Below are 8351 nucleotides of genomic sequence, written 5' to 3'. Positions count from 1 at the left end.
CCTCATTTTCCATGAGAACTTAAAACATGCAAAGTTTGAGGTTTTAAAAGTTAGTCATCCATGTGTGAGTTACAAAACCACAAGAAGTTAGCAACTTACGTTAAAATTTGAAATGAGTGGTTTTTGTTTGCTTCTAGCTCAAAACCAATTTTATCAGTTTCCTTCCAACTGGTGTAAGACTAAGACAGATGATTTTACACAAAAGTGGATTTCTTGACAATATTACAGCAGGGCGATGAGAAGAATCTGTTTCTGATTAAACTAGGGCGGAGGACTGCACTGAACACTTGTGTTAAAAGGTACTGCTATGAGTCTACCCCTAGCCGTAGACTTCTTGTCTGTTGCTCTGTAAAACCTGCTAAACTCATGGAGTTTCTCAGCACCATGTGGATGGAGTCAAGATCTCTGGGCTCCTGAAGGTAAATGGCTAATACTTGACCTACAAGTGTATTTCTGCTGCCTGTGGTAGATATAAAGCAATAAAGTTCTGTTTTTTTCCACTAGGAGGAAAATCAGTAAATGTTATATTATCCAACCCTTCTTACTGGGAATTTCTAACATGTTCTTTGGAGAGGACTGAATCCTGCTTTCAGTTAGGCATGGTATGCTGAAGGTACTGATTTGGGACTTTATGACCAGTCTTTATTATAATTCTCTTCATTTTGGTGCTGTCTTTGCACAGGATCAAAACCAGAATGTGTCTGTTTTTCTTAATTGAACTTCTTACTGTTATTTGTCTATTTTAGACCTACAACATTCAAAATGCTAGTTACTTCATGTGTGCTACCATTAATATATAATGGATGAGACCTCGGTACAATTAAAAAAATACAGAACGCAGCTGAGATGAGACAGGGATATGAAATCAGACTTAGTGATTGTCTAAAATATAGCCACAATTCCAGCTTAAACTTTAATGTTTTGTGACCAGTTGCTACGTTTTGTTTGAACCTTGTATGGAAAGAAACGTGGAAAATGCAAAACGTTTCCTGTATCCACAAAACTGCTAGTGCTTCTTTTCTCCAGTGGAGGAGACTCCCCTGTGTCTTTAACAGTGAGATATACCCCGTTAGCAGTAATTCCCAGTAGGATCATTTGGGTTTTGTTTTCTTGTGGAATTCAATGCCATTTTCATTCAGTCTTTTTCTTCATCTGAAGGCCCTGAAGTTTCAGTCATCCCTGTTAATTCTGCAGATGCTGCTATATGAGTTGTGCTGAAATTATATTTCATAGAAAATGCAAATTTTTTGTATAAAATGTATTTGCAGATTTTTCTAATGAATGTGCCAATTCCACAAAGGGCCTGCAGCAGCTTCCTATTCAGTGGCTACTATTATGCAGCGTTTAATTTATGCACAAATATAGTCCCTCTTGTAGAGAGCATCTCTAATATGACATTTGTACTATACTATAATATAATATTTTATTTCCCGTGATTCCTAAGACCCTAGCTCAAAATTAATATAACAAATATTGTTCTGACCCACAGGAACCAAGTAGAAGTTTTGCCACCGACTTCACTCAAGACAAGATCTCATCATAACGAAATTTGATAGTCAGATCTGCAGCTATTATGCATACCTGTTCAGGTAGATCTGTTGACACTTTGATCAGTTTAATATCAAGTGGTGTTGGGATACATTTTCTGGAACCTTCTTGATATTTCTGGTTTTATTCTTCCAAATGGGAAAATATAGAACCTTTTGGCAAAATGAAAAGGAAAGAGAAAACACTCCAGCTTGAGTATGTCTGTGCATTGCTGTGTTGTCAGACTTGCTTTTTAAAATTAGTTTTTCAGTTCTTCTCAGAAATGCTTTAGTAAAAGATTAATGTTGGTGTTCAGTAATCACAGGACAGAAGCAGTCCAGAGTCTGTATCTGCTCCTTATAGAAAAGACCTGTAATAGAAGCAGCAGGATGACTTAATACAAAGAATTTTGAAAAAGGAAACTAAGCTGTTCGGTGTTCTCATTTATTAGACAGAGAGAGGGAACTGAAGAGTAACCTTTAAGGAACTCAAATCGCACCTGAATAATTTGCATTTAGAAAGGATGTTCCTTTCGTGTTCAATTGGTTTATTGAATCTATGTTAGATTCCTGTAAATGCTGCACAGCTTTTGCATCTCCAGTACTTTGCCTAAATGAAAGACTAACCTTTGGAATCTGGCTTGGCTATATTACATTTATGTTTAGTCTAATAGAGGTGATGAAAGTCATTGAACTGAATGGCACAAATTCGCTTGGTCCTTTAGAAGCAGCTTTAACAACAATCTTGCTTGGATGTTCAGAGTGACAGGAATTAGTATCATTCCTATACACAGGAACTTGCTTCTGCTTGAAATAGCCTTTCCAAATTCATGTTTCAGTAATTTTCTACGAGGGCAGAGTGTGGTGCCAAAGGAGGAAAAGCTGAATATACTTTTCATTCCTGGGAGAAATTAAAAAGAAGGCAAGTGCTTTGAGTGGTTAGCAAGCCTGCCTTCATTTTGATTCTACTGATCTGCCATAAAGAAACTTGAAACAAAGCTCATGTTACTGAACAAAAATATTTTGAAAATAAGTGTCTTAAGCAGCTGTGGGGTTGGTGTGAATGTGGATTGAGCTCATTTTCTTCCTCTAGTGTACAGTATATGTTGACAGCAAATTCTTCCTCCAGATAGTGATCATGAGAAGATTCGCCTTGGGGGTCAGACAAAAAAACTATCAGAAGTGTAAGAGAAATCTCACTGTGTATGTAGGACCTCTATATAATACACCTACTTCAGTCCCGTTCTGTTTCAGCATTTTTGTGTAGACCTCTCAGGTACCTTGTACAAGGTTTTTATGGACAAGGTAGTATTTAACAAGGTGTTTGAGACCTGTAATGTTTTGGGATTTCTTTGAGACTTTTATGCAAAAGGAGTATCGTTTTGAAATCAGACATGAATCTAGTTTGTGAATTATATTCAGGAAGTACTTTGTGGAAAAATACCCATAATCACTAACAGGGATTAGGGATTTAATATTCTACTTAATATACCCAGCATTAGACACATCAGATTGTAAGTAGTATTTTTGAGTTTATTCATAGCAATAACTACTTGCTTGTATTAAGGCAGGGTGATAGTTTGGTTCTGATCCTGAAAAGCAGGAAAAAGCTAATGTCTTTGTGAACTCTGCACTCACATTCTCTTTATGGGGACTTTCAGTAACAGTGCAATTGCTCTTTTGAGTCAGAGTCTGGGATCTCCTGAGTTATTCTGAATGTGTGCTAGCCTCAGTTATTGGCATCCTGGTCCCCAGATGAGTTTTTTCTTCCACTGCCCTGCAGCATTCCTTGCCAAAAGGGCTACTTTCACCCTTTACCACATTAAGGTAGAAGGGCTAGAGTTTGGAATTACAATACTGAAAAGTGAAAGCTTCTATAAAAGAAAAATTGTAACTTTTTTCCCCAAAAAACCCTAGGTAGTCTTTGCTTTCATATTGTTGAATCCCATGCCAAGAAGCTATCCGGTAAACAGTTTGTCATTGCTGAGTGTCAGGACCAAATAATAAGAGCCATGGATAAGATAATCACCATCATAAAGGGCCACTAATGCTATATATAAACAAAGGATTCTCAAACAACCTGGATATTTTGTACCTGTCACATCAGCACAAAGGGCATGGCTGCAATCCTGGAGTTCTGTTCAGCTGCTTAACTATAATTCATTATGAAGCTGTGGAAGAAATTGTCCCACCCTTGTGAATAATCACCTCATCTCACTCATTGTTAGCTCGTGGTTGGGTTAGAGCAAGGGTGATATGATAACATGCATAGCAGTAACTTTGGTACTTAAGACTCGCAGCTAGCGTAGAACAATGCTGTGTATTCTCAGAGATGGAGGACACTGCCCATTTGTCTTCTGATCCTTTCTCCATCTGTTCAAAGAATAATAAATCAGCTCTATTTTCTCTAGGCACTCCAAGAATGAGATTTGGAGTATTTAAGGGATCTACTAAAGCTCAGAAATAAAACATAGGTCATCTAGAACAATGAATCTTTCCACAGTAGTAGCAAAGCTTGATGGTGAGAGAACAGAGTTTTCTTTGGAAGTGGTTCAGCTCTGTCTCAGAAGCTACAGAAAAGCAACATTTTAACGCTTTGTGCTCCTACATAATTAACCGTATTTGTGTGCATGTGTGGTGTGTCAAACAAAATAAAAATTCCAAAACAAAGCAAGCTGACTTGCTCTGTCCCAGCTCCACACAGACAAAATCTTAAAACGGCGTAGATAACAGTTGTGTTGCTTTATGCATGCCTGAGACGTAGTCAGGAAACAATACAGAAATACATAAAAGATAGAATGAAAAAATAGAAACTAATGTGTATAAATGTCTTGCTGCTATTTTGTTTGTGTCTAAATAATGTTATTTATAAATGAGTATGTGCAATTGACCATGGGTTATCCTTTACCCCTGAGGATCTAAAAACTTGACTTGGAACAAGTTTTACAGGATATTTTATAACTTCTTTGATTTTGATTTTTTTTTTTTTTTTTTTTTTACTTTTTAATAATTTGGCATATGAATTTGAGTCTACGGTGGTACTATCATCAAAAAGAAGATCAAAATACTGACTAGAATAAGTGAAAAGGAGATAGAACTGGCACAAAATCTGTATGGAACAAAGAAGTTACATTTATTATCCAAAGTACAACTCCCGTTGGGAACTTGGGTAGCTATCATACAAATCATGATGGAATAGGTCCTCTAATGAAAGAACATTATTATGGGAAGCAGGTAGTCTCCATCTAATATAAAAAGCTAGGCACAATTATATTAGTTGTTAGCATGCAAGTAGCTAAAGGAGCCCTGAGTGTTATTAGGCAATTACCCTTACTACCTGAAGTGGAATTGTCTGATAGGAAAATTGGGTAGGTCTTTCTGTGAAAAAAATGCAAATTGTATACAAAGTTGTCTGTATGAGTCTTATGACTGATTTTAGTGCTTTAAGGTTAAGTTTTGTTGGCAATGAAACAAATATTTTGGCTGTTCCTGAGGCCTGTGAGCTTTATTAAGTACATGAATAACAAATACACTTGATATATCTGATAGCAAACTGTGTTCGCTTTGCTTCCCTAGGATCCTTAAACCTTGACTGAATCCCATCATCTGAGACAGACGTTGCTTTCGCTGTTGTTTCTATGACAGTTGAATGTGAACGGTGAATCTATCTTTGGAATGCAGAAAATGAGATGCATTGTCTTTTAGTGGTCAGGTCTGATAGATATGCGTCGGCATTGAGTCTTATATAAGATCTTGCAAAAGTGAGAATAAGTTTTCCCTAGAGAGACAGATGAGGAATAAAGGATTAGTACATCTTTCCATACAATAACTTTTAATGTGAAATTCTAGCCCTATTTATAACAACGAGAGCTTTGCTACTGACTTCAGTTAGGATTGCAATTTTACCCCTAAGGTGCAGTTGTGCTTTCCTAGGAAAGCTAATGTATAAAATACAGCCTCTGCCAGCACATCATCAATGCAATAGCATGGAAAGAGGATAACACTGAATAACATCCATAGACAATAATAGCTGCTGCGAGCATCCTGTCGAGCAGTGTGTTAATGTTAGTCACCAGCTTTCTGGGTTTATATAAGATTATTTTATTCATACCTGAATGAGGTAGACTCAGGATGAGTTGGGGTTCTTTGTGGAACTGTGATTAGCATTTGGTTTTTGTAATTTTTTTGAAACTCATCAAAAAATGTCAAATGTTGTAAAGCTTCTTTGATTTTTATTAATAAAGAAATAATTTTATTTTTAAAGCCCTCCAAGGCACTGTTTAATTTTTCAGCTCTCTTTTTTGGTTCTATCTAGTTCTGTATTAGCTTCTTGTCCTCATGTCTTGCCTTTTGTAAAGCAGATATTGTCATACATGCACTTCTGGGAGGTACCTTGCACCTCATGAAAGAGGGAAAAAGACCCTTGATTGGGATCCCCAGTCTTCACTGACCTACTGCCTAGTAGGTAGTGTGCTGTGGACGTCAGCAACTTTACAGAGGGTTTTTGGCCAGTATGTTGCCTACCAGTCATGGACTGAAGGCTGTTGCTCCATATCTTCCAGGCAAGACTAGCATACTCTTTTTGATAGGGCTGTTTGGATGTCAGCTAAGAAAATAACTCCTTGATGTGTTTGCATGAGAATGAATCCTGTAGATAAAATTATATTGCGTAACAGTTTCCTGCAGCTCCCCAGATACTTGTTAGAGGAGTCCGAAATTTAATTCAGCCTTTCCCTATGAAATTGGATCTCTGCTTTGTACTTCTGATTGCTTCTCTCAGCTCCATTAATGACAGGGAAGCACTTGTTCTTTCTCTGAGTAGTGTCTGGGTGCCTCCTGCCAGGGCAATGGAGATCACCTTCTGCTGAGCTTATACATATATGCAGCAATAGCAGCCATAACGGGTACTTCAGTGCAGTGTGTAATATCTTCTTCCAAATTAAGGAGGCTCTGAAACATCAGTCAGTTTTTCCCTGCCTGTATCTGATTGCACACTTAAAATCAGCTGACTCTCAGATCAAGTGGTACCTTGTAGCTTTAAGCTCAGCAGTGCCTGTTGTCTGTGTTAGGGAATTCTTCTGTCACTGTAAATGGTAAAACAAGACTCAGACTAAAGCTGGCCCTGGAATTTCTTTGCAATGATCCTTCCTGAGAAACTTGAACTTTCTTGATTGCAAATAGGAAGGAGTGTGTGCACATGGTAGAGAGAACTTAAGAAGGGAGAAAAAGGATTGTATTGAATAATTTCAAAAAATGAAGTGGAAAAAAAAATTAGATATATCAAACCAGAAAGAAGTAGAACAGTAGTGTGAGGTGACAGAGTCTTTTTAGAGTCTGAAAGTACAGGAAGTTTTACTCAAGACTGGGCAAAGTTCTGCACTGTGGTATTAGATCTCGCCATCCTGAGATACTCAGTTTGGTACAGTGAGACCACTTCATTTCCTCATTTCATGCTAGTGTGTTTCAGGCTGTGTGCTGAGTATCTCCAGTATTTGGCTTTTTATACTACGTGCAATAGATTGAATTTTCCTGTTCTTGCAGCCAATATCTTTAGTAGTATGCCCTGAAATGCCTTATGGATTCAAGCTGTCCCTTAATCAATGTTGCGGAGGATGCAATTTTGATCTTTTTCTCTAATATATGAACTATGATACTAGATTCATCCTGGCATACATCTGTCAGACCAGACTAAAAGCATTCAGTTAGAGACACTTCATTACCAGAATGGGGCTAGCAAATTGGAGACAATCTAAAAAAGGGGGATTGAAATATAATATAGATGGGAAATAGAGTATATCTCAAAATAAGGTCATAATGGAGGACTTACATTGCACATATATCCAGACAGCAACAAGGAATCCTCAAAATATGCTACAGTATCCGCATGCTGATACTGACTTTTACAAATATGGATTGTTTGTGAAAAGAACAGCTATGGGTCAAGATGTAACATAACAGAGAAAATAAATCTGCAAATATAAATATTTATTATTAGTGGACAGTAACTGCTTCCTACTAAAACTGGCAACAATGATGAGTCCAACCCTCTTAATATTTATTGGGGAACTAGGAAGCTAATGAGAGAGTGCAGCAAAAAACCCTCTTCTGCCTTCTAGAAAAATCAGCAAAGCTAACATTGCCAGACCATAATGAAGAATATTCCAGTGTACTGAGAGCTACTGGGCTGCAGATCCACCACTAAAAACCACCAGTGCTTGAAACTGAACCAAGGAATGAAAAATACAAAATGAAAAATCCTGCATTGACTGAAGGACATGCAGAATTCTTTTCCATCTGTAGCTTCTGTGATTGTTAATACTTCTGTGAAACACTGCTGGACTGCCATAGAGCAAATTACAAGCAAGAGATGAGTGTGTCTGGTTTGACCTTCAAGCCTCTTTGATTAGGTGCAGGTAAGAGTCAATGTAATCTCTGTATACTGAGGCATGTTTTAGTATTTGCTGTTACTTTCTGGGTTGGTTTGCAGTTTGAGTCCTTAACTTCTGACCTTTTTTTTTTTTTTTTTTTTTTGATTTAGCCATTGATTACACCCTAGAAGATATGATTCACTTGGACTACAAAATCTCTGTTGTGGTACTAATAAGCATTGTGCCTACTGAAAGCTGCAGCGGAAGAGAAAGGGAGGAGGCCTAACAGGCTTGACACCATGTGTTGTCTGTGTTACAGCAAGGGGAGAGGGAGAGATGTCTAGGAATTGTCTTATCATCATACGCACATATACACATACATAAGCATTTTTATTTATTTATCTAATCTGTTGGACGCTTTTTCAATGTCTGTCATAACCCTTTGTTCTTGAAGTAA

This window comes from Phaethon aethereus (assembly GCF_964289735.1).
Source record: "Phaethon aethereus genome assembly, chromosome: 6".
Taxonomy (NCBI): domain Eukaryota; kingdom Metazoa; phylum Chordata; class Aves; order Phaethontiformes; family Phaethontidae; genus Phaethon; species Phaethon aethereus.
This window is presented reverse-complemented; position numbering follows the sequence as displayed.